This window comes from Sminthopsis crassicaudata, chromosome 3 (assembly GCF_048593235.1).
Source record: "Sminthopsis crassicaudata isolate SCR6 chromosome 3, ASM4859323v1, whole genome shotgun sequence".
Classification (NCBI taxonomy): Eukaryota; Metazoa; Chordata; class Mammalia; order Dasyuromorphia; family Dasyuridae; genus Sminthopsis; species Sminthopsis crassicaudata.
Genome location: NC_133619.1, coordinates 440800474 through 440828455, shown reverse-complemented (window position 1 = coordinate 440828455; position 27982 = coordinate 440800474). Strand labels below are relative to the sequence as shown.

The 27982-nt window shown below is 34.8% G+C and overlaps 1 protein-coding gene across 2 annotated transcripts in view; it reads left to right on the top strand.

Annotated features, from left to right (window-relative positions):
• METAP1D (methionyl aminopeptidase type 1D, mitochondrial) overlaps nt 1–27982 on the top strand; it is an 89645-nt gene that overhangs the window by 10030 nt on the left and 51633 nt on the right. The window contains exon 2 of one of the 2 annotated variants that reach the window (XM_074303123.1): nt 18020–18049. The exons of the other annotated variant lie outside the window; for it this stretch is intronic. The gene's annotated coding sequence lies outside the window, so the exon portion shown is untranslated. The remainder of the gene's footprint in view (nt 1–18019; nt 18050–27982) is intronic. 2 annotated transcript variants of the gene reach the window in all.

The following is a 27982-nucleotide window of genomic DNA, read 5'->3' as shown; positions in this document are numbered from 1 at the left end:
ACCATGGAATATTTGATTTAATTTATAATTTTTTTTCACAGTATGTATGCATGAGTAATTTCTTTTTATAATATTATCCCTTGTATTCATTTTTCCAAATTATCCCCTCCCTCCCTCCACTCCCTTCCCCCAATGACAGGCAATCCCATACATTTTACATATGTTACAATATAACCTAGATATAATATATGTGTGTAAATACCATTTTCTTGTTGCACATTAAGTATTAGATTCCGAAGGTATAAGTAACCTGGGTAGATAGACAGTAGTGCTAACAATTTACATTCACTTCCCAGTGTTCCTTCTCTGGGTGTAGTTGTTTCTGTCCATCATTGATCAACTGGAAGTGAGTTGGATCTTCTTTATGTTGAAGATATCCACTTACCATGGAATATTTGATATAAACTATTTGATCAAGAAGTTTGGCTTTGAAAAGAAGAAAAATAGGATAATAATTCCTGTGGAGAGCAGAATCAAATGAAACTTCATTTGAGATGAGATCTGTTCATGTTTGAAGATAAAAGGAAAAAAGAGCCAGGACAGAGAAATAGGATGAAATGCTAGGAAAAGAAGGCATAATCAAGGTAGCAAAGTCTCAGAGACAGTGGAAGAATATAGACCACAAAGCTCAAGTGTACAGATTAATCTTAGAGAGGAAGAGGTGCCTTTGTCATGTTCAGGAGAGGAAAGTTTTTCTAGAATTTTTCTCCCCCTAAAGCATAAGCAATTTTCAATGTTGGGAAAATTGTATTGACACCATAATTTTTAAAATATTAAGCTACATGGCAAGAAACTGGAAAATGAGTGGATGCCCATCAGTTAGAGAGTGGCTGACTAAATTATGGTATATGATTGTTATGGAATATTATTGTTCTATAAGAAAGGATCAGTGGGATGATTTCAAAGAGACCTGAAGAGACTTACATGAATTGATGCTAAGTGAAATGAGCAGAATCAGGAAATCATTGTACATGGCCATAGCAAGATTGTACAATGATGAGTTCTGACAGACATGGCTCTTTCAACAATGAGATGATTCAGGCAAATTCTAATAAACTTGTGATAGAGAAAGTCATCTGCATTCAGAGAGAGAATTGTAGAGACTGTGGATCACAATCTAGTATTTTCACTTTTTGTTGTAGTTTGCTTGCATTTTGTTTTCTTTCTCATTTTTTTTCTTTTTGATCTGATTTTTCTTGTGCAGCATGATAATTGTGGAAATATATATAGAAGAATTGCACGTGTTTAATATATATTGCATTACTTGCAGTTTAGGGAATGGAGTAGAGGGAAGGAAGGAAAAAAATTTGGAACACAATGTTTTGCAAGGGTGAATTTTGAAAATTATCTATGAATATGTTTTAAAAATAAAAAGCTTTAATAAAATAAAATAAAACAAACTATTAAGCTACCATTAAGTGGCTAGAAGAATAAGAGGGAGTTTAATAGTTAATTACAAATAATAACTAAGGACAGCTCCATTCAGGGTGCCTTGCAGTCCTCTTAGTCCAAATATCTATATTTCACCTAATTTTCATTCCTATTCGGTGTTATGATTGTTTCGAGTTTGGGATGTCATAAACTATTCTTATAACATCAGATAAAAGTAGTACAGGAATGAAAAGAACACCCACGTCGCTCCCTTGGAGCTGACTACTTAAAAACTGCCTGCTCTATGGAATTGATTAATATCAATTCCAAAGATTGTTGTCCCTGTTCCTTTTATTTCATCCCCGCTTTACTGCTTTATGAGAAGGAGCTGCTCAGTACATTGCTGAGTGCTAGAATTCTGCAATCAGAAAGGTAAGTGAGTGACACAGCAGGGAGATCGAGTATGGTGGGATTGTGATGTGAGAAAGTAGGTGATGTTCTCCGTTGGGAGGTAATGAGATTTTTATATGATGGGTAAATGGGGGATGGGACAAACAGACAGCTATCGATATGATTGCCAGTTGTGAGCTTGTTGAAGATTATCAATTACCTTAATCAAAAAACTTAGATGTTGAATGTCTTCATGTCAGTGTCTGTCCCGTGATACCATTCATATCAGTAGAACGTAGTAAAAGAATAGAATTAATGAATTTTTATGGAAATTTACAGCAGCCAAGGGGATTTTTCAGAGGCCTATAACCATTCTGTAGAAGATAGCTATGTTGATTATCTTTTTAATAGTTTACTATATCAGAATTGTTTTGTAGCACTATTTTCCTCCTTGATCACTAAAATATTAATAATTTCTAGGCAGTGGGGAGACATAGAGAATTTAATAATATTGGAATTGTTTAGGTTTAAATACTAATGACTCTCTAAAATAAATTCTAATGACTTCTTCCATACAAATTATGCTTGCTTGACCTTGAGCCAAGATTCTTCCCCAGGTAATATTCTATTAAAAGGAGTATACTGTCACTAAATGATTAATAAATTCCTAGTTTATCCCTACATCTGTATAAGGAAAGAAAATTAATGTTCAGTGGTGATTTTAGTACTTTTTCCATTTGATTTTTTCCTCAGATTTTATGTGACTATTGCTATGGATATTAATCAGTAAAAAAATGATTTTCATCTTCCAAAAGCACAAATCCCCAAATACTATATAGACTAAGATCTTGAATACTCCTTAATTGGTTGACTAGCTCATTGCTGTCCAACTAGCAACTAAATACCATCTCCAGACTTCTTTTCCTCTAGGCTTTCCCATATTCTATTATGTGAGGCTGCTTTTGCTCCCTGGCTGTTGTTATTCTGAACACAGGAGCCTTCCCACCACTCCAATCGCATTTCTGACCTTAATGTAGTAGTGGTTTAGTACCTTCTTCACATATTTTACCAACTAGGAGCAGATCAACATTGTAGCCTATTGTCTAGTTGAGAGGTTGAGGAAAGATATGGGAGAGAAGGTAAAAGTGTGTAGGTGAGAATATGAGTTGGGGAACAGGTTCAAGAGAGGATGAGAATATGAGAGGGATTTGAGTGAGGGGTTATATGAGTGAGTGTATGATAAAGAGGATAAAGGAAGGTGTGAGTGTTTATAGGAGAGGGAAGACTGTGTGGGAGGCAGAAATGTGATCCAGACTAGCATACTTCAGATGGTAGAACCTACTGCCAGGTGGCATATGACCCACCCACCAAAGAGGTTGCTTAAAATTGTCCTACATGATACTTTATTAATATATCTTTATCTCTTGTACAAAAATCAAATGCAATTTAGAACCAGAAAAGAGCTTAAAGGTCATCGAAACTAAGCCCTTCATTTTCCAGATGAAGAAACTGAGACCCAGAAGAGTTTAGAGCTGTCTTCCTGTCTTATTGTGCCCTCTCTTCAGAGTGTTCATTCTACATTTGAGGAAACTGAGGTTCAAAAAGATGATGTAACTTGCCATGGTCACACAGCAGAAGCTGATGATATAAACAGAATGCTCAAGTCCTTAGTGTTGTTTTTTCTCATATCACTGTGATCATCACATACATTATTCTGCTGTTTCTGTTCATTTCACTCAGTATCAGTTCATACAAGCCTTCTCACAGTTTTCTGAAACTGTCATATTTATAGTTTCTTAGAGCACAATATTCTATTACATTCATATGCCATACTTAGTTCAGCCACTCCCCATTTGATGGGCAACTATTTTTTTTCCAAGAAGCTGTTACTACCAAAAAAAGTGTCCTTATAATGGTATCATCACTGTATCAAAGATTATGTACAGTTTACTGGGTTTTTTTTTGAGGGGGAGGAAAGAGGTGGAGGGAGGATTATAGTTGCAAATTGTTTTCCAGAATGATTGAATCAATTCACAATTCTTTTACGAGTTTATTAGGTTGCCTTTCCTCCCATATTCCTCCAACAATTACTGTTTTCCTTTTCTTCTTTTTTTTGCCAACTTGATGGGTATAAAGTAGAACCCAGAATTGAAGGAAAATATCAATTATGTTTGTTAACAATTGCTAAGTTGCAATTTAAAAAAAAGGAGGAAAAAAAAGATTGGAAACTTAAGGAAAGTAGAAAATTTTACGAGCAGTCTTTCAGTGTTAAGGAATCAGTAAAAGATAGAAAAAAAGAATTGCCCCAAAGCAGTAAGAGTTAAGATTAAAGAAACACATATTTGTATTGGGTCATTAGCACAATGCTGTTTTTCCCCTTGGTATTTTCTGACATAGGAACATGAACTGAGAAAACAAAAAAAATCTCTAGTTTATTGGTGTACATCTATGGATTTTAGGCTGAGAAAACTACGAAATGAAGATATCAGATTAGTATAGGTCATTGAGAACAATAGCAAGGAATTGGGTAAAGAGGAAAAAAATATGAGTCAAGAGCTAAAGTCACTGAAGAAAAGTGTAGGCAGTCCTGGGAAGATGGCATAACCAGGTACCATAGATTCCAAAAATAAAAGCCTCTATTTTGGATAGTGCATTAATATTTATAAAGCATTTTCCTTATGATAACCTTGAAAAGGTAGTAGCATAAATATTATTTACATTTTATAGATGAGAGAACTGAGCCTCAATAAAGTGATATGCTCCAGGTCACAGGAGTAACAAAAGGAAGAGTCAAGAATCAAACCAAGGACTTCTGCCTACTGGGCATTTCCATCACAGACCTCTCAACCTCAGAACGTCCAAAACTAAACTTATCATATTTCCTCCAAAAAACTTATTCCCCTTCCATACATCCCTATATTAACCTATCAGACATATAGATAAGTAAACAATTTATTAATAAACAAGCTATAGAGAGCAGTGTGATGTATAAAATGGATAATTTCAATTATGTCAAACTAAAAAGGATTTATACATATTTCCCCTTTCAATTAATGACAGATCTCCACAATTCCACTCATGTATGTTTGTATTTTTGGAGTCATCCTTGACTTTTCTCTCTCAACTTACATGTCAAATTTTCAAGTGTTATCAGTTTGATCTGGACATTAGCTCTTATATCTGTCCTTTTTCTACTTATAGTCTCTGCCATGGATCAGGCTTGTATTACTTGTTGCCTGTCCTACTGTAATAATTTCCAAGTGGTTTATCTGTTTCCATTCTCTCCAATACTGCTAACAGATTGACATTCCTTAAAACAGTGATCAAACTTTTGTTCCCCTTCCTCAAAATTCTTCTTTGGCTCCCTAGGGCTTCTATGATAAACTTCAAACTTTTCAGCTTAGTATTTAAAGTCATCCACATTCTGGTTTCCTACTACTCCTTATCATATATTCGTCATAATTAATAATAACTGATATATAGCACTTGTGGGTTTCAGAATGCTTTGCAAACATTATCTCATTTGATAAAGCATTTTTTCATGAATATTTTATTAAATACCTGCTGTATTTTAGGCATTGTTTTATGAACTGTTGATTCAAAGTTAAAAATGAAAAAACATGTCCTCCAAGAGCTTATTTTTTGGTGGGGAAATACATGTGCATAAATAACATATACAAAATAGATATGAGGTAAATTTGGTAGGGGGAAGGCACTAGCAGCTGGGGAAGTGGTAAAGGCTTTGTGAAGAAGATTCACTTGAGTAGAGTTTGAAAGAAACAAGGGATTCTTAAAGGTAGAAATTAAGTGGGAGTACATTCCAGTCATGAGATACAACCAATGCAAAGATATGGAAATAGAAGATGGAGTGTAATATGTGAGGAGTAGAAACAAGGAAGCTATATTCCTTGAACTGTTGAGTATGGGAAGGGAATAAGATATAATAAAATTGGAAAGATAAATTGGGACCAAGTTCTCAGGATCCTTAAATACTTAATAGAGAAGCTTATAATTCATTCTAAAGGCAATAATAACACATCAGGATTTATTGAGTAGGGGAGGGATATAGTCAGACTTGTACTTTAGGAAAATCATGTTGGCAGCCATGTGAAACATTCAGTGAGAAGGAAGAGACCTAAAGCAGGAAGACCAGTTAGAAGGCTGTTATAGTGGTGCAAAGAAAAGATTATGGAGGCCTTGTAGCCATCTTCTTGGAGAGAAGGGCAAATATGCAAAAGATACTGTGGAGATGGAAATGATAAGATTTGGTATCTGGTAAGTTAAGTGGGTTGATGGGAGAGTATGGGGTGAAGGAGTCACACTGAACTTACAAACTTGGATGATTGGAAGGAGCACAGTGTTCTAGCAAGAAAAAGAGAAGTTAGGTAGAAGAGTGAATTTGAGAATATGGATAACAAATTCTGTTTTGTCTTTGTTGAGTTTGATATGCCTAAAAGATATCCAGTCTGAAATATCCAATAGACAGTGAGAAATGTGTAACTGGAACTTAAGAAAAAGACTAGAACTATATACATACATACATACATACATACATACATATAAATTTAGCAGTCATCTGCACAGTGGTAATAATTAAACCTGGGGGAGTTAGTGAGATCACCAAATGAAAGAGGGTAGGGAGAATAGAATAAGTTCCAGGACATAGACCTGAGGCACAACTAGTTAGGAACAGTATACAAAAAAAAAAAGAACCAGCAAAGGAAGCCCAGGAGTTGTGAGAGAGATGAGGAGAACCAAGGGAGTTCAGTGTCATGAAAACCCAGAGAAGAAATCATGAAGGTGGAGGTGATCCAAAGGCCAGAGGAGTGCAGAAGGATCATGACTGTGGGAGGACTATCAGATTTAGCAATTAAGAGATTAATGGCAGAGAATCTTCACAACAAAGTAAAATAAGTACTATAGGTAGCATATTCTCACTTTACAAATGAAGAAACCAAATCTTAGAAAGGTGAAATGACTTGCTCATGGTGACATAGCTATAAAGTATCAGTAGGAAAATTCAAACCTACATCTGTCTTGACTTCAATGCTAGTATTCTTCCTAGTCTGATTTATTAAACCATTAGTAAAAAGACTTCCCAGCTGAATCAGGAATGTGAACCCAGTCTCTAAAAGCAATGGAACCACCAGGACCAAGGCTATGAATCTGACAGCTGGATTTTGGGACACTATGGCTGTGAGCTGCATTGGGTCTATGGCCTCATTCAAAGTTGCTAAGATGCATTAGAGAATAGGTTCAGTGGGGAGATTTCTTAGGGCAGGTATTCTGACTAATCAGTCTTCACCTCTCCCCTTACCCAGGTTGGGGTTACATTCATCTTGGCACATTTCCTTGCCCCCCCCCAGAAAAGTGCTGTGCCCTTTATCAGATAGGCAAAGTTCCTTGATTCTATACATGGGAATTTCACAGTGCTGTTACCCCCACAGATAATTAGTTGTCAAGGCCCAGGACAATTTACTGGTTTAGTTCAGTATATTCAGGATAATCCAAAACTCAGAGTCACAGTGGGGAACTGTTTCAAGATAAGCCAAAGTGTCAAAAGGATTCCAAACAATAATCATAAAGTAACACTATAAACAAGGAAATATGAAGTGAACAATCAACTCAGCTGCAACAAAGGATCAGGCTGGTAGGCAGGAAAGCAAACAGAGTTAAGGTCACTGAGTTTATACTATAGTCATAGCATGTGTGATTTGCTTCAATGGTAGTTTTTGTCAACAGATTTTATTGCTTGTAAAGGTTTTAAAATCTGCCACCTAATATAAACAGCATTTCCCTCCCATAAGTATTACCTGGGCTACTGACAAGGATTTTATTTGCTTCTTTGTTGGGGAGGTGAGTGGTGTATATTACAAATAATACTTATAGGTCAGCTTTATGGAAATTCTGGACAGGTTTTCAGTCGTCGGATCTGTATCCTCATTACTCAGCTACATAGTGGAGAGTCCCATACATCTAAATGAGAGTCCAGGAGCTTGGGCCAGGAACTTTACTTAGCCATCTTCTAGTACCGGGGAAATCAGAGAATACGTTGAGTATAATGCCAGCTTTGCATTGAACTTATAACATAAGGCACTATAGAACATGAGACAGATGTCTCCTTCATTTAAGCTAAGAATTCCATTGGATTGAAGACATATAATTAGAAAAGACCTAAAACCTGATGGAGAGGGCTGCATAAACAAGGATGCTTTGTGCATAGCCCAACCTGATTTCCCATTCTTAATAGTTACCTATGTAACTGCTGTCAATTTGTAGAAAGCTATGACTGCATTTGAGGTATATTTAGTGTGACCAGAGAGGTTCTAGTTCTTCCAAGTGCAACCATAAATATTGTGATGCGATAGATGAAGTGGGGGAATGATGAGGGTTTGACCGATGAGTCAAAAAAAAAAAAAAAAAAAAAGAAGGGACTAATGAGGAAATTTGTTTATCTCAATTATGCACATTTTATTTTTATTTTCTGAGGCTAGGGTTAAGTGACTTGCCCAGGGTCACACAGCTAGGAAGTGTTAAGTGTCTGAGACCAGATTTGAACTCAGGTCCTCCTGAATTCAAGGGTATAAACACATTTTTAAAAAGAGATTTTCTTTTTCTTTTTTTTTTTCTCCCAATGGAAAGGGAGAAGTGTAAGAAAAAATTGATTTTTGTTCATTAAAAATTAATTTGTTTTTAAAAAAGAAAGCTTATTCCATAGAAGTGTAATTATAGTATAAAATAACTAAAGAAAAACTAGACCATAGGCAGAAAGGAAAGCCAGTTTTCTTATTGATGAGAGAAAATAATTGAAAAACACTGTCCTATGAACTGATACTGAGTGAAGTGAGCAGAATCAGTAGAACATTGTACACAATAATAGCAAGATTGCTTGATGATCAACTATTAAAAACTTTGCTCTTTTTAGCAATGCAGTGATTGAAGACAATTCCAATAGACTTGAATTAGAAAAGGCCATCTATATCTAGAGAGAGAACCATGAAAACTGAATGTGGATAGAAATAGTATTTTCACTTTTTTGTTTGTTTGTTTCTTGTGTTTTTTCCCTTTTGGTCTGATTTTTCTTGTACAACATGACAAATATGGAAACATGTTTAAAAGGATTATATACGTATAACCTGTATCAGATTGCTTGCTGTGTTGGGGAAGGGGAAAAGTAAGGTATACAGGGAGAAAAAATTTGGAATGCCAATTTTTTTTCTCAGTAGTATTTTATTTTTCTAAATACATGTAAAGATAGTTTTCAACATTTATTTTCCCCCCAATAGTATTTTTCTAACTAAATGTAAAGCCCTTTGAGCATAATTCCAAATTGCTCTCCAAAGTGTTGGATCATTTCACAACTGCATCAACAATGTATTAGTGTCCAGTTTTCCTACTTCTCCTCCAACATTCATCATTATCTTTGCCTGTCATCTTAACTAATCAGATAGATTGGAACCAAAATCGTACAAAAATGAATGTTAAAAACTTCCATTACGGATGTCCATCAATTGGAGAATGGTTGGGTAAATTATGGTATATGAAGGTTATGGAATATTATTGCTCTGTAAGAAATGACCAGCAGGAGGAATACAGAGAGGCTTGGAGAGACTTACATCAACTGATGCTGAGTGAAATGAACAGAACCAGAAGATCACTGTACACTTCAATGCTGTATGAAGAGGTATTCTGATGGAAGTGGATATCTTCAACATAAAGAATATCCAACTCACTTCCAGTTGATCAATGATGGACAGAAATAACTACACCCAGAGAAGGAACATTGGGAAGTGAATGTAAATTGTTAGCACTACTATTTATCTACCCAGGTTACTTATACCTTCGGAAGCTAATACTTAATGTGCAACAAGAAAATGGTATTTACACACATATATTGTATCTAGGTTATATTGTAACATATGTAAAATGTATGGGATTGCCTGTCATTGGGGGGAGGGAGTGGAGGGAGGGAGGGGATAATTTGGAAAAATGAATACAAGGGATAATATTATAAAAAAAATTACTCATGCATATATAGTGTGAAAAAATTCTAAATAAAAAGAATTGAAACAAACAAAAAAACAAACCTTCCATTGGAAAAATAAAATACTATTGAGAAATATTGTTCTAATATTTCAATATTCTCAAATTGATTATCAATTGATTATCTATTGCTATCAATAAATAATTGTTAGCATATAATTACAAATATTTATTTATAAATTATACATGTGCTACAGTGATAACATAAAACATACATAAAATAGACACTTTAAAAGGTGCTATAAAGATGAAGTGAACAATATTTTTAAATTATGTTACTGTTTTAATCCACAAAGCCTTTGTACTCTTGCTAAAAATATTATCAGTAATTTTTAACAGAAACAATATTTTTAGCAAAAGTAATATGATATAATATGCTTTTTAAAAAATATCTTAGTTTATTCTTTGCGATAAAGCAATATGTCTCAATATGTAAAAAATGGATGAAGAAGTGAGGATGCCACTGTCCTCCCCACTATAATGGAAACCCACACTTCTTTCAGAATACCTTAAATCCCTTATGTAATGTATAAATAAATGTCTGAAGAGCAAATGAAGACACTCGTATTAAATATTAGTAAAGCTTAATTTCTTTTAAACTTTATTCTTTTAAACTAAGTTTTTGTCAGGACTTATAATTTATTCTTCTAAATGTGTATAGGTACCAATCATATCTTGCCCTTGGCACATCCTGTTAATCAGCAGCACCTGATTTGCTGTAAACAAACACTGTAGGTTGGGTAGAGTCTGGATCTTACTATTGGCAGGTAGAGAACCCAGAGTGTGTAAAACAGCATTCCACTCACTTAAGGAAGTCAGGTTATTAGAATTCTAGGCTGGCAAGAAGAATTGATTAGAATGAGCCTCATTACTTTATTATGTCAGCTGTGCCTGCAACATAGAAGTAGGCGTGCTGCAGTAACCAGGCTGGAAAACCAATTTGAAGTGTGATTATAAATAGCTCTTTCCAGGATATTGCCTTGTTCTCTGTCTGCTCTTTTAATATACCTCTAAGTAACAAGGTAGACCAAAATTCTTTAGGCATCTTTTCTTTCTATTTAGGACATTGTGTTGTCTAAACAATCTTCACTTTCTTCCTCTGTAACATTTTGGGATGTACTCAGACTCTAAATTCTTTTCTTCAGGCACAGAATTTTATAGAACAATTTTCTCTTGGGGAGGAGGGGAGGTATTGTTTATCAACCTCCAAAAGGCTTCTGCTGAGTGTACTTTTACTAGTGAGTGGTGAATTGATAGCAGGGTGAAAGAGCACATCAGAATTTGGTTCTAAGGACTGTTATCTCATGTATATTTTACCTTTTCTCCTCCATCTTTTTTAATTTTATCTTTGGGAACTCTAGTATTTCAGTTAAACTCAGCTGGAAAATTTTACTAGAATGATAGAGGCAGATATTGAAAAGTCAATGATTTATAGACACAGAGGACTGTGTTAGACCTAAGAGATGAAACTTTTTCTTTTTCCTTCACAAAATGAAAATATGAGGAGTCATCTGCAGAGCAAAGCAGGACATTGAACTCTACCCACTTTGTGATTTTCTGCCTTCATTTTTTGCCTCTTTCCAATCTGGCCCAGTTAGAAACAAGCTTTCTTTTGGAATACTTTCCCCATTCATTGTTCTCCCTTCATAGAGTTCAGTATTATTGTCTTCAGCCATTGAAATCCTTCACAAGCTGGTCCCAATCTACCTTTTTACCTTATAACATTAACTCACATGTTGTCAGATTTCGTACCTTTCTCCCTCTCCCTCCCCCCCCATCCAGCAACTACTAGTGTTTCCCTTAATTATCTAGCATCTGTTTTGTATATACCTATAAGCATGTATCATCTCCCTAATATATGAACATTTTGTGCACAAGGTCTTCTTTGAGTTTTGCTTTTGTGTAGCTCACAGTGTGGGGCATATATTTTTCAGTCATTCCAATCATGTCTGACTCTTTGTGACCCTGTTTGGAGTTTTCTTGATAAAGATATTGGAGTAGTTTGCCATTCCTTCTCCACCTCATTTTACCGATGAGGAAACTGAGGAAAACTGGGTTAAATGACTTGTCCAGGGTCACAGCTAGTAAGTGTCATAGGCTGAATCTGAACTCAGGTCTTACTGATTATAGACCTGCCACTCTATCTACTCTGCCACTTAGCTGCCTCATGACAAATAAGTTCTTGCTGATTGACTGTCACATTATATAAGACCACTGAAACTGATGCTTGGACCTGACTTTACTATTTCCAGGAACTGCCTGATTGACTCTCTGTGCCATACTTCATTTTCTTTTCTTCCTTTCTCTGCTATTTTCTCCTCCCGGTCTATCTCTCTCTCTGCACTCCCCTGGACAATTTTTGGAGTGGGACCATATGTTTTCTTACATCCCTGTTAATTGTCTTATACACTACATAGGGGCCAATCTCCACTTTAGAGATCACTGAAATAACTGATTAGTCTATTCTGTCTACCCAGAAGTTAGGTAGCCATGAGCTGTGTGGTCCAAAAATGAAAGACAAATGAAAATCTACTATCTGTAGTGATGTGGTCAGGCAAAATATTTTCCAAAGGAAAAACACTAAGTAACTTCTATAGACAGAAGTTGAAATTGGGGAGGGGAAGGGCCAAGAGAGTGATCAAGAAAGACCATCTCTGTGAAACTGGCTATTGGTACCATATTGTGATCCTTACTCTGAGCAAGAGGTAATTACCACACAGTGGGGTTGGGATTTAGTGATTGACTGGAGTATTCTTGGTATTTTCCTTTGGGACTTTGACTCAGGCTCGAATTTCATGGATCTGGGAATATTGCTTAATGTTGGGCTTTATTTGAAGCCAATAGAATTCTTGAATTGCCAATTGGAGAGTCTTCCACATTTCCTGGTATCCCAGTGCTGGTCCATTATTATATTGAATGGCCTCTTTTGACCTTTCCTGGAGGGATATGTGTATTTGGGGGTGGGGGAGGGTGGTGAGGAGAGGGGGGAAGAGGAGGTTTTTCCTCTTTTCTAGTGTCTTAGAGCAGAACTTACAGGATCTCCTGATCTGGGGAATAGGATGTTGGGTATTATAGTCTGTTTATGTTTACTTTGTTTTGAAAATAAAATATATGGAATAAAGAGAATGTTTTTATTCAAAAAATACATATATATCATATTTATAAAAATATAAATATGCATTTATAAATATAAAATATCCTATATTATTAAAACACATAGTTATATGGATGTAAAATTTAAACTTTTTGTACATATATACCTCTTTATGTGAAACATCCCATTTCTGAGGAACTTCCAATCTGGCAGAGCCAGATTCTTTTGTAGGGTGATAATAGAGTGGTATATGAAGCTACTGCTAAATGAAATGTAATGTAATGTAAATGAAAATTTGGATGAAGAACAAAAGAGGAATCAAAGTTATCTAAACTATTTCTAGTCACAAGGGAAGAACAGATGCCAAAATGGGACAGTCAAGTTATGCAACCTCCAGCATCCCACATTGGGGTAACTTGTGGATGTGGAACTGTATGACCAGTAGCTTTCCCATTCCAGACAAAGGCCTAGAATCTCTCAAGCTTACATTTATATGGTCTACACGGCTCTAAAAGGAGATTGCTTTTTTATTTATAGCAGTATACTATATAGCAGCCAATATTAGTTCAATTGGTTTTCACTAGTTTACATTAGAGAAAATTACTTTGAAATTTTCTAATCTCAATATGAGTTGTAGAAGTAGATCTCCCTCAGAGATCTCAACTCAGAATTCTAAGAGAGTATGTCTGTGCCCATTCTGTTGCCATGAGGCACACTGGATATGGAACCCAAATGGATAAAAATGAGAGCCCAGTGAACCTGTAACTGGCTTAACTCTCAGGCAACCTATAGGTAGTCTTTGTTCTAATAGTCACATCTCATATTAAGGGATCCTCTTATTGTTACACTCCAAGAACGTGGAGGCATAGATCTTTTTTTTTTAATATTTTTTTATTAATTTTTATAATTATAACATTTTCTTTGACAGTACATATGCATAGGTAATTTTTTTTTTTTTACAACATTATCCCTTGTATTCCCCTCTGTTCCGAGTTTTTCCCCTCCTTCCCTCCACCCCCTCCCCCAGACAGCAGGCATTCCCATACATATTAAATATCTTATAGTATATCCTAGGTACAATATATATGTGCAGAACCGAATTTTGTTGTTGTTGTTGTTGCAAAAGAAGGATTGTATTTGCAAGGTAAAAATAATCTGGGAAGAGAAACAAAACAAAACAAAATAAAACAAAAAACCAATGCTCTCAGTTTACACTCATTTTCCAGTGTTCCTTTTCTGGGTGTAGCTGATTCTGTCCATCATTGATCAATTGGAATTGGATTAGCTCTTTTCTATGTTGAAGATATCCACTTCCATCAGAATACATCCTCATACAGTAACATTGTTGAAGTGTATAATGATCCCCTAGTTCTGCTCGTTTCACTCAGCATCAATTGATGTAAGTCTCTCCAAGCCTCTCTGTATTCCTCCTGTTGGTCATTTCTTACAAAACAATAATGTACCATAACATTCATATACCATAATTTACCCAACCATTCTCCAATTGATGGACATCCATTCATTTTCCAGTTTCTAGCCACTATGAAAAGGGTTGCCACAAACATTTTGGCACATACAGGTCCCTTTCCCTTCTTTAGTATTTCCTTGGGATATAAGCCCAGTAGTAGCACTGCTGGGTCAAAGGGTATGCACATTTTGATAACTTTTTGGGCATAATTCCAGATTGCTCTCCAGAATGGTTGGATTCTTTCACAACTCCACCAACAATGCATCAGTGTCCCAATTTTCCCACATCCCCTCCAACATTCATCGTTATTTGTTCCTGTCATCTTAGCCAATCTGACAGGTGTGTAGTGATATCTCAGAGTTGTCTTAATTTGCATTTCTCTGATCAATAGTGATTTGGAACACTTTCATATGAGTGGAAATAGTTTTAATTTCATCATCTGAAAATTGTCTGTTCATATCCTTTGGCCATTTATCAATTGGAGAATGGCTTGATTTCTTATAAATTAAAGTCAATTCTCTGTATATTTTGGAGATGAGGCCTTTATCAGAACCTTTAACTGTAAAAATGTTTTCCCAATTTGTTACTTCCCTTCTAATCTTGTTTGCATTGGTTTTGTTTGTGCAGAAACTTTTTAATTTGGTGTAATCAAAATGTTCTATTTTGTGATCAATAATGGTCTCTAGTTCTCCCTTGGACACAAACTCCTTCCTCCACAAGTCTGAGAGGTAAACCATGCCATGTTCCTCCAATTTATTTATGATTTCGTTCTTTATGCCTAAATCTTGGACCCATTTTGATCTTATCTTAGTATGTGGTGTTAAATGTGGGTCCAAGAGACATAGATCTTAAATGTCACTTTGATGAGGAGTTCCTCACAGACTATGAAGTCATGCTGTGTCACTAAACATTTTCTAGAGGTGCTATAATGGTGAAACATCTCATGGTGAGTTAAGATTGTCCCAACAGCTACAATGATACGGTTATTTCTACCATGAGAGAACAAGCTGGGTCAGGCAGACCATACAGGGCTCTTTGAGAAAAACCATTTTCTTTTTCTGAAAGACTTCTGCAAGGATGACCATTTGGGGGAGGGGTGTGCTGCAAGGTATATTTATTTTCACTTGAACATAGAAGTTCTTCAAAAGTACTTCAAGAACTATGAGAGAGAGTTCCATGTTTAGAGAAGTTGTTGAGGCAAAGCCAAAAGAAACAACTGTGCTAAGACTTTAAAAAAAAAAAAAAGGCAAAAAAATCTTAGAAACACAGTTGGAAAAAAGATTGGAAAAGGATACAAGTATAAAACAGTCTACATTGTTATATTGTTAAAGATCTATACTTAGCTTGTATGCTTTTATTCTTAATTTTGTTTTTATTTTTATTTTATTGTGATTGTTGTTCATAATAAAAATTACTTATTTGTTTTTAAAGTAAATCTTTGGAAAGTGAATGGCATATTTTAGTCTTCAAAAGGCCTTATTACATAGTGTTCTTGTTTGCACCAGTCAGAAATGTTATTTTTCACTCATCCTCCTTGCAGAGATCAGATAGTATCCACACTATTCCAGTCTAGTCTGGTATATTTCACAACCTGTCATAATCTTTATAGTTAGATTTGTGGTCTTTGGCAAGGGGTAGCAGCCCCAGATGGTACCTATTCAATGGAGAAGCATGGTGAAAAAGAGAATGCTGGGTCTTGGCATCAGAAAGACTTTGATTTAGAGCTTATCTTAAAGGATTTAAAAAAATATTTTATTTCTCCTTTTGTGAAGAAGTTGAGGTTAAATGACCTACTCTGGCTCACATAGCTAGAAAGTGTTAAGTGTCTGAGGCCAGTCTGAGGCAGGATTTGAATTCAGGTCTTCCTGATTGCACTATTTAGCCACCCCCTGCCTTAGACTTTCAATAGCTGTGTGACTCAGGGCAATTTCCTGAACTTTCTTGGCTTAGTTCCTTGCAGTAAAATGAAAAAGTTGGATTTGCTGGTCTCCAAAGGTCCTCCTAACCCTAGATCCTTGTTTTTACCTGTATCTGGAATGCCTTTCTCTAGTCCTGTTTCTGCCTAAGATCTTACTTACCCTTTCAGTTTAGTTCAAAGTTCTCCACGAAACTTTCTCAGATCCCCTCAGCTAGAAATGGTTTTTCATTCTTCTTTCTTCAGAACTTAACAAATACTTTGCTCTTTTCTTATGCCCTTAGTTACTTACAGTTATTGCATACTTTAATTGTCCCTTTCCCCCTTTGTCAGCTTTGTGAAGGGGAGTAACCTTGTAATCATTTTTTTTTTTTTCTAAGAAATGCTTTGCAAAGATTAAGTCTTAGGAGTTTATTAGAAGGCATTCTCCTTATTATGGGAAGCAGAGTAGGGAGAATATTGCAAGTCTAACTGCTAAAAATTGAAACCCTAGCTATAACTTTTTTAAAGTCTTCAACTTTTTAAAAAACTGCAGAGAAGAAAATATGGAAATGGGATGAGAACACCAAAAAATCCAAATCAAGACTTTTTTTTCTCTTCCTTCCTCCCTTGTCTCTTCCTTTTTTTCCCCTAAGAAGTACCTAATGACCGTCAGTTTTTTGTTTTGTTTTAGTATTTATTCACTTATTTATTTCATCTTTTCCCCTAGTTATATTCAAGCCAAGGTTTTTTTGTTTGTTTGTTTGTTTGTTTGACATTAAAAAAAATTGAGCTCAAGGTTCTCTCCCATATCCCCACCCACAATTAAAAAACCACATTTTTGAAGTTATGCAAAACATTTCCAAAAAAGTCAAGTTGTAAAAGAAAACATAGATCTCTCACCCTAATGAAAATAAAAACCTTCAAGAAAAATTAAGTTTAAAAAAAAAAGAGAGAAAGAGAATGCTTCGAAATGTATACAGACACAATCAGTTCCTTCTCTGGATATGGATGAGATTTTTCTCATAAGTCTTTCAGAGTAGTTATGGATGACTGTAGTACTGAGAACAGCAAAACCCTTTACTGCTTGACCTACGCTTTTTAAAATAAAACTTAAAACCTATGAAAAGCAGGAAGGAGTAATTATAGTTGAAAGTGATGGTTGGAACCCTTTTCATATTATGTGGAATTGAGTTCATTCATTCAACTGATTTATTTGTTCACCTGTGTATTTGCACATATGAAGGAGTTGCAGATGAGTTATCCAACCAATTGAAATAAAATAGTAGAAGAGAGAAATGAAATTACTAGATATTACCAGAAAAGATAGGTAAGGGAGAAGGCAGATTTATGATGATTAAAAAAATATATATTTTTCAAATTTAAAAAATGTCTTTTAGAAGAACTCTGGGATTTCAGGCGGAGGTGGACAACCATTTGTTTGAATTTTATAGAGCATCTCTCCTATCAGTATAGGTTGCATTAGTTATCCTTATGCCTCTTTTAAACTTCAAAAATTTTATGATTTAGGAGTAATTCTATTATTTAGCAAAAGGACTGAGAAATTTACATTAGAGCTAGTTCTGCAAGATTAATGCGTGGATGCTTATTAGCTGTGTGGTTCTAGGCAAGTTAAGTACTTCAATTTTCTCACTTATAAAAATAGAGAAAATTCTTACTGATCTTAAGGCTCATTTACTTTAGAGCCAGGAAGAATTTTTGAAAATTTATCTAATTCAAGAATTTTTTTTCCTTTCAGATGATGAAATTGAGACCTAGAGAGTTAAAGGTAACATCCAATATTTTATTTGGTTAAGAACAGATTTGGAATTTGAATCCAGATCTCCTGACCCTATATCCATGTTCTTTCCATTCTGTCATATTAGCTTGGGCTGTTTTAAAGAACTTTTATAACAGGTGGTATATGTACTTTCCACCTCTTATCAGAGAGGTGATGGTCTTTTAGTTATAGAATAAGGTATATATCTAATTTGTTTTGCTTGACTATAAGTATTTGTTGCAGGGGAAAATTTTGTTATGAGATATGGGTAGTGATTATCATATAAAAAAAGTGCATCAATAAACTGAAATTATAAATCTCAAAGAAAAAAAACTTTTGAACTCATTAAGGAATTTTGTTTTGTTTTTACACAAATCCAGTAAACATATTGTGATTGCAGTTTTTTTTTTCCAAAAACAATAGGAGACAAATTGGTTCAAACAGGCAATAAAACTCCTTCATAAAGAGGCTTTTATAAAATCACTTTTCCTTTTTAACAGAAAGAATAATGAAATCAAAGCTATTAATAGTCACATAAAATATTCTAAATTATCATTAGAGAAATTCAAATTAAAACAATTGAGGTACCACTTCACACCCATGAGATTGGTTAACATGACAGAAAAAGAAAATAAATGCTGGAACCAGGAGAACATTGTGTACAGTATCAGCAACATTATGTGGTGATCAACTATGATAGAGTTAGCTCTTCTCAGAAATACATTGATCCAAGACAATTCCAATAGATTTGAATGGAAAATGTCATCTACATCTAGAGAGGGAACTATGGATACTGAACATGGATTGAAGCATACTATTTTCATGTTTTTAAAGTTTGGTTTCTCTTTCTATCTTGGGTTTTCCCCATTTTGTTCTGACTTTTTTTACAACAAGAATAATATAGAAATATGTTTAAAATGCGTGTACATGTATAACCCATATTAGATTACTTGCTGTTTTAGGGAGTGAGGAGGTAGGATAAGGAGGGAGAAAAGAAAATTTGTTTTCCAAAAACGAATGTTGAAATCTATCTTTACATTAATTGGAAAAATAAGATGCTATTGAAAAAAAAAAAAAAAGAAAAGAAAAGAAAAGAAATGCTGAAGGAAAGGTGGAAAAATAGAGACACTAACGCATTGTCGATGGCGTTTTGAATTGGTTTAACCATTCTGGAGAATAATTTATAGTTATAGCCAAATAATTATAAAGCTATACATACCCTTTGTTTGATCAACAACTGTACCCAAAGTGTTCAAGGAAAAAGGAAAAGCACCTTTATGTACAAAAATGTTTATAGCAGTGTTTTTTTTTTATGGTGTCAAAAAACTGTAAATTGCAGAAATGCCCTTTAAGCTGGGCATGTGGTTTATGATTGGAATGTAATAATATTGTCATATAAGAAGTGACAAAGGGAGGGTTTCAGAAAATTTGGGAAGACTTATATGATCTGATGCAAAGTGAAATGAGTAGAACTGGAAGAGCATTGTAATATTGTAATGATGATCAACTGTGAAAGATTTAGCTTCTCTGATCAATACAATAATCGGAGCAATTCCAAAGGACTCATAATGAAAAATGCTATCCACCTCCAGAGAGAGAAAAACTATAAAACTAAGAGAAAATCAATCCAGCTAGATTCTAGTCCTAGCTGTGTAACATTGGGCAAATCACTTACCTCTGGGCTCTCTAACTCCTTCTCTCTCAAATGAAGAGGTTAAACTAGACCCCTTCTAGCTCTTGAATGTCTACTTTAAGTCTAAAGACTTAAAAGTTAAAAGTGCTTTAAAAGGCTGCAAAGAAGGAGCAACTAGGTGGTGCAGTGTATAGAGCACCGGCCCTGAAGTCAGGAGGACCTGAGTTCAAATCTTGTCTCAGACATAATACTAAGTAGCTGTGTGATCTGGGCAAATCACTTAACCCCAATTACCCAAGCAAAAAAAAAAAAAAAAAAAAGGCTACAAAGACTTTTTCCCTAACGACAGGACAGCTTGTACAACCATAGAAGAGCTTGTTGGTTTAATAATTAAGATGGCATAGGCATTTCCCAATTTTTGCCCTCACACATGTATCTTATGACTCAAAGTCTGAATGATAATTTTGAAGCTAAAAAAGAATATATGCTTAAACTGTTCACCTCTCACTTTGTTGAGTGTCCATCTTTGAGGATACTGGTGAATAGATGAAATGACTTAGTCTTTGAGGAAATATCATTCAAGGGCATTAATAATGATTTATTCTGGGCCATAAATTTAAAAAATGTTGACTTTAAAATTTTATTGCTTGTGTACTGCTTAGATAGGGGCTAGATTGAAACATACACACACACACACACACACACAGTTTGTGAAATCTGTTTTATCTTTAAAAGAATATTTAGACAATAGATTACAGATTTATTTAATTTTTATACATCTCAAAATTTTTTTCTGAATCTTCACAAGAATGATTTAATGCATTGACATTTTAAAATTTCCTCCCTGAAAAAAAATCACTTCAAAACTTTCCTCTCCTATGTTTCTTTCCTTTATTAAAAATAATAATAATAATAATAAGAAGAAGCTGCATGTATTAAAGCTGTTACTCTGAAAGATTATCTCATCCAAAACTTGTGTGAAAGTCTGTCGAAGAAGCTTGGGACTTTAGCTTGAGGGGGGAGAGCTTGCTTTTGTGAACATCACTTGTCTTTCTAATGTGTTTGCATGTAAATTAAACAACAGATCTAAAGTTCTAGTATAAATATTCTTAAAAGTCAGAATTAATGTCAGTGAGAGAGCAAGCTAAAAGTGATGATGATGATTTTTCTCTGAAGAGGAAAATGTTTTGTGAAGCCTTACCTTGGATTAAGGATTTTAAAAAATCCTCATACTTCTTAAAAACTAGAAGTGTGTGGTAATTTTGATGACTGTCAGTTCCTGTGGGGTGTTTACACAAAGGTACTTTTAAATGAAGAGCCATTTTTAGAATAATTAAAAACGAGGATAGACAGAGAATAGTTGGCTCAGGGGACTGACAGGTCAGGGCTGAGGTTTATTGACAGGGCAGGGTCAGACATTCAGTGCTCCCACCACTGCCCTGCAGTACCTGCCCTCAGGGTACATGAAGACTTCAGCCTTTTGAGCTGTCAATCCAGTTCCTTTCTGGAATACTAAAACTACACACATGCAGAAGAAGAGAAGTTTGGGAAGGGAGGGGAGGTGAGTCATGTCTCCTGAAACACTGGTGTGCTATGGTAATGCTGGTTTAGAAACAATCTGTTAATGTTTGGATGCATATACCTTTTCTGGCCTGAATGTTTCTGCCTGTATGGGAAGGAAGGGACTGAAAACATACGAGGGGATTGTCTTCTGTTCTTCAGACGCCGTAGTTTGCAGTTATTGAATCCTGAAGAAAGAAATTGCCTGGCTGAAGTAGTATTTTAATTTCATTTTTTAGTTTTGAGTTACATGCTTCTGGCAAGCTCCCCGACCGCTTCTGTTACCTGGTGGCGCCTATATTTCATCAGACTTAGACAGGCAGACTACCTGGATCCTGGCCCAGATGAACTGTTGTGACTGATAAACATGATCCCGCCCTGCCCCCTGCATGGAGCTCCCTCCTTTTCCTTTAAAGGAATCTAAGACTGAGTCCTTCGAAGGATCCTCAAGGGAGTTGAAAGAAAAATCTGTTCAGGCTTCATTTAATATTTTCTTTCACTGCATCCCTTCTGTACCCATGGCCAGAGAATATTAACACTTGTGCTGCTGCTCTGCTAAAATATTGGTAAAAGAGTCTTCTTAAATAAATATAAAAATGAGCACAGGGAAATCTAACAGAGCACAGAATGGCAGAACTTTTGACATTTTGTCAAACTCTTACCCAAACTGTCAATGACTTATTATACAAGAAGAGAGGTGGACACTTCTTGTTGCTAATTTTCAGCTGTCTTTGGGACTTTTTTTGGAAATTATTATTGTTCTTATTTGGATGAATAGAAATTTGTAAAATGAACAGGAATAATTTGAAAATTTAGGTCATGTTGGATTTAGAGTAATGATATAACATTCAAACATTAAACAAATATGCTATTTTTAGCTTCATAATATTCTCCTGGTGGCTTTTCCTTTCATTAGAAAATATTTTAAACATTTGTTTTTATGATTGCAAAGGGAGTATTAGCATTCAATGTAATTAAACTTAATTGCATTTCCTATGTGATTTATTTTTAGTCTATTTTTGTATGCATTTATGATTTTTACACTTCTGTGTACTAGCTCTGTGTACTGTGGGCTTGCCTTGATAGGGTTGTGAGAAAATTGTTTGTCTATTTACTGGTAAACAGTCAGAAGTCAGAGGATGGTATTGTACTTTTGGAAGTTTTCAAATTAAAATTCCAAATGTAGTCAAGTATAAAGATCACCAAACTCAAAGTTCACATACCAGTTACATCTTTCACTTTTTGCAAGGTGACCTAGGAGACATTACCTCATCTTATGGCCTTAATCACTCCATTTGTGAAATGGCACAATAATGTCTGCCCCTACTTCCCCAAATTATCGAGGTGAAGGAGATATTATCTCTAAAACACAGTAAGAAGGTGTCATTTAGCACTCTTTCAGGTGGGGGTGTTTTCTTTTCTTTGATACTTATGTATGATAATTTTTTCAACATTTTCCCACTGTGGTCTAAAAGTTAAAACATTTAGATTAATAACAAATAAATTAAAATATTAAATGGATCCCTGCAAGCAAGTAAAAAAATAGAGCCTTCTTTTCTCTACTTCAAAAATTCACCACAAGTCAGTGGAGTGTAGATGAGGTGTCATTCTGGGCAAAACAGTTCTGAGGAGTGAGACCTAACAGCCCAACTAACAGGCAGCTGAATATTGGTTACCAGACCCCAAAACTATGGAAAAGGACATTGCCTTAGGACACACAAACATCAACATTAGCAAGCTGATAATGCTCCCAATGTCACCATCTTGTCACCTATCCTATTGAGTTAAACTGAGTTTTCATTTTCTAGCCAAGTTTCAAAAATTTGCCTATGAACATGCCTATTTTTATCAGTATTGCCAAGCTATCTCTTCAAGCCTTATAGAACCCACTTTCTAAAGATCTCTTATGAGGAATCCTTGTGATATTCAAAAGTCTGATAGAATTTCAACTAGAGATAGTGTGACTTTTTAAGTGTTATAAATGGATTAAATGGTTAAGGGCTCTAAATTTTTACTACATTTGACATCCTTTAGCTCCCTTACTTGGAAAGTGAGAATCAAGGAATGTTGCCAAATAACCTTGCTACTATCATCCTAGACAGGAACAGCAATAGACATTTTAATTTTTGAATTACATAATTTGAATATATTAATACTTGAAGTTTCTTTTCTTTTCCATAATAGCTTTTCTGTTCTTAAGAATAAAATTATGACTAGAGAATGCATAGCTTCTGCTTTTTCCCCCTTTTTTGGGGAGTGGTGGTGGGAAATTAGGGTTACATGACTTATGAAGGGTCACACGTGTGTGACCAGATTTGAATTGAGGTCCTCCAGACTCCAGGGATAGTGTTCTATCCCCATTTGGCTGCCCCTGAGAATGCATAGTATTTTAATAGCATTCTTTATAGGATGAAGTCTATACATCACCTTTTCTAAAGAGTTTAACAGAGAGAAATCAAAACAAACAATGGCTTCAACCATCAAAAACTTGATCTACTTGCTAAAACTGAGGCATGTGGTGGCCAAGGGCAAATACAGTGCACTGTGTATACTCCTTTGTAAATGCCTTGCAAAATGAAATGGTAGAAGGTCTTGAACATTATTTGTCTCAGAAAAAGCAAGAAATGGTGATGGAAAAAGAAATTTACAGAAAGGTTGGTAAAAGACTCGATTTAACCAGATCATCAATTGTACTTAAGGATGAAAATAAAAGATAAAAGACAAAAAAATCTGTGTGTGGGAAAATGAGTCTCTTCTTTCCATCAATAACACTAGAACCAGCACATTTAATAGGACAAAAAAGAGGCATTACTATCTACTTTGCTGCTGTATCTTGAGACTATGGGATCTTACTATTTGACTTGTAACTACACCTTCCATATATATCATCTCTCTTACTAGAATGTGAATTCCTTGAAGATAGGACGTGTCTTAATTTTCTCTTTGTATAGCCAGCAATATTTTGAACATAGTAAAACTCTTAATAAATGTTTTATTCTTTCATTCATTTTTGGGGAGTGGGATTCTAATATCATAGTCATGTGCTGTACACAGAAGTATAACTGATGCTAAAAACTAGAACATGCTTACACAGGAGATACATGCTGGAGGCAACACAGCTTTGAAGCCATTGAAAAACCAGTTTTTACCTGAAAGAGAGGATGATGTCAAATACTTGGGGGAAAAAACCATGAATGGTGTTACTACTGAAAAAAAAACAGTTGAGAAAACATCTGTAATTAGCAACACATATGCCTATTTTCCCACCTCAACAAAGTTTTTGAAATGGTTTACAGGGAATCCTAGATGGAGGTATCAGAAAGGAAAGAGCAGGCCTTCAAACATCATATAATCTACAGCAGGCCATACATTTATAAGAAGACAGTTTCTTGAATATTGATGCTACTGTGCCTTTTGTTTGTTGATTCAAAAAAGGATTCGATTCGATAGAGTAAAAGACTCTCCTCCAAACAGGTCTTCTCATACCTCCTACCTACCCTATTGCCTGGGTAGTAGCACAGTGTGGTACAAAGAGCATTAGGTTTAAGGTCAATAGACTTGAGTTTCAGTTTCAGCTCTGCTGTTTACTATCCATAAGTCACTTAAGTTCTTTGATCCTTGGTTTCTTCATCTATGAAATGAGGAGCTTAGACTATATGCCCCTTCCAGCTTTAAATCTGTGATGTGTAATATTAACACACCTTGAGTGATCAACGGTGATAACTTTGCTCAATGACTTTCTGGTTATTTACCAGCCAAGTAAGGTATAAAACATAGAGAGAGCCATTGTGACTAGAAAATAAGAAGGACAGCTGTTAATAAGACCAGGTTTACTTTCTTGACAACCATATTACATTGAGAAATGTATAAATACCCAAAGAGGTCTTAAAGGAGGGAAAGGACCCACATGTACAAAAATGTTTGTGGCAGCCCTTTTTGTAGTGGCAAGAAACTGGAAACTGAATGGATGCCCATCAATTGGGGAATGGCTGAATATATTATGGTATATGAATGTTATGGAATATTATTGTTCTGTAAGAAATAGTCAACAGGATGATTTCAGAAAGGCCTGGAGAGACTCACATGAACTGATGCTAAGTGAACCAGAAGATCATTATACACTTCAACAACAATACTATATGATGATCAACTCTGTTGGACATGGCTCTTTTCAAAAATGAAATGATTCAGGTCAGTTCTACTGATTTTGTGATGAAAAGAACCAGCTACACGAAGTGAGAGGACTGTGGGAACTGAGTGTGAATCACAATATAGTTTTTTTGTTGTTGTTTACTTGCATTTTATTTTCTTTCTCATTTTTCCCTTTTTTGATCTAATTTTTCTTGTGTAGAAAGATAATTGTATATTGGATATATACATATTGGATTTAACATATATTTTTTACCATGTTTAACATATATTGGATAATTGACATCTATGGGAGGGAGTGGAAGGAAAAGGGAGGAAACTAGAACACAAGGTTTTGCAAGGATCAATGTTGAAAAAATTATCCATGCATATGTTTTGAAAATAAAAGTTTTAATAGAAAAAAAGAAATGTATAAATAGGTAGATCCCCAAAACACTGAGCATCCTCTCTGCATAATTTGCCCAGGAATATATGGGCAGAAGTAAAAGTAGGATGAGAAGCTATGGTCGGGTTATGATCTGTACTATTGTAGAGACATCAGATCTTACTTTATGGAAGTACTCCCTTTCACAGTTGCAAGCCAGTTCTATCAAAAAATTTTAGATAATCATAGGAAAGACCTTAGATATTATTTTGTTCAATTCTTTTACTTTGTATTTAAGAAAATGGAGATACAGAAAGGCTAGATTTATTCATTTGGTCAGTACACATTTATTAAGTCCCTAATATGGGACAGGAACTATGCTAAGCACCCAAGGGCTATATAGCTAATTAGCCTCACTGTATCTCATTGTATGATTCAGTGCATCCCAGATTTCCACGAGTCCATATGAGTCCATGACTTTTCACTGAACCCTATTACCACTTTAATTTAACCCAGTTTTTTTTCTTGATATCCTGTATCAGTTGTGGCACATTAAATTGAATGCATGATGCTATGATTGAATTGAAAACCCCCTTGCTATGACCATTTATAGGCAAATGCTTTGGGCTGGTTTAATGAATGAGAAAGTACAGTGAGACTAGTTTTGCACCACTGGAATCTAGGGATGTTTGAAATATCAGAAGAGAAAAGGAGATAGAGAGTTGGAGCTAGGAGCTGGTTGATCATAAAGGAGAGTTCCAGCATTTTAAAAACCATGTTCTTGTGGACCTCAGTTTATGTAAAGAATGTGTTGAAAAATTTTAGATAAGTAGAATTTTTTAAAAAATTAAATTCTGTTTTTCCACTAATTCCCCTTTGTAATTTCAGGAATTTTTTATCTTAATTTTTGATGTTCATTTTTAAAATATCTTTGAACAAATTAGCTATAAATTTCTCTTATCCTTACTTGTCTGTCAAGTAGTTAATAATGTAAATGTTCATCTTAATGTAGCATTATGAGGGAGAGAAAGGGAGAAAGGATCTGAGCTGCTATTTAAGTGATTAAGTGAAGGAAGAATACTTTTGTAATGAGATTAATCATGTCCTAATACATCTGTTTTATAAATCTAGAGTTTTCCATATGAGGCTTTATTAAATTAAATTAAATTAAATTAAAAATTAAAAATTATAGAAATATATAACTAGTACTTAAATTCTACATATAGGCCAGAATGTGTTGAGCCTATGAAGATGGAATTTCATAGGGATATACTTGGGTTTTGTTTTTTAATCAACCTCATAAATATAATAGGGAAACATGGATAGAAAAGTAGATGTCCATATGATTTAAAAAAAAAAATTTTTTGAAAGAAAGAAAAATTTGCTCTCAATTAGAGTTGTCCATAAGTGGAACGGTCTGCTTCAGAGGTAGTGAATTCAATGTCTCTGTAATCACTTATTAATAATGTTGTACGTAGAATGTTTATTCACGTATGAGTTGAAATTGATGTCCTGTGAGATCAGTCAGCAAGCATTTATTAAGCAATGACAGTTTACCAGGTACTGTGCAATCAGTGGGGACACAAAAGAAAGACAAAAATCAAATCCTTCTTTCAAAGAGTGAGAAAAGACAACTTGCAAAAACTGTGTACAAGATATAAACAGGATAAATTGGAGATAATAAACAAATACGCTAGAATTAAGGGGATTTGGGAAAATTAATTTCATCTATGAGATTCTATGATAGTACCTTTCTAATATCAAGTCCCAGATTGTTATAATCCAGGCAAATGTTTTTACTTAAACTTTCTTTTCAGTCTTGGCTCTAAGAGAATTGTAGCTGCATAAATTGCCTGCAACAGAATTTTTCATGCTTTTTTCATAATCTCACTTTATTTTCATCTGTGATTGCAAGTGAAAATACACTTGGATTTTCAAAAACAGTTGGTTTTTTTTCTGGGCTATTTGTTAAGCAATTTTTTCTAATTCATATACAGTGATTGCTATGAATAATTTGAAAAATAAATTTCCCATTACTTAGCTTTTAGAAATTATTTGGTGGAATAAAGTCTAAATGAATAGCAGCATGTCATAATGGATAGAGAATCAGGAAGACCTAAATTCAGGGATTCCCTCTTCTCTTTGCCCCCACCCTTCCCTTATCTATGGTCTATGTGACTATGGGCTATCAATTGTGATGAGGATGAAAAGAGAAAAAAATCCAGCAAATTAAAAA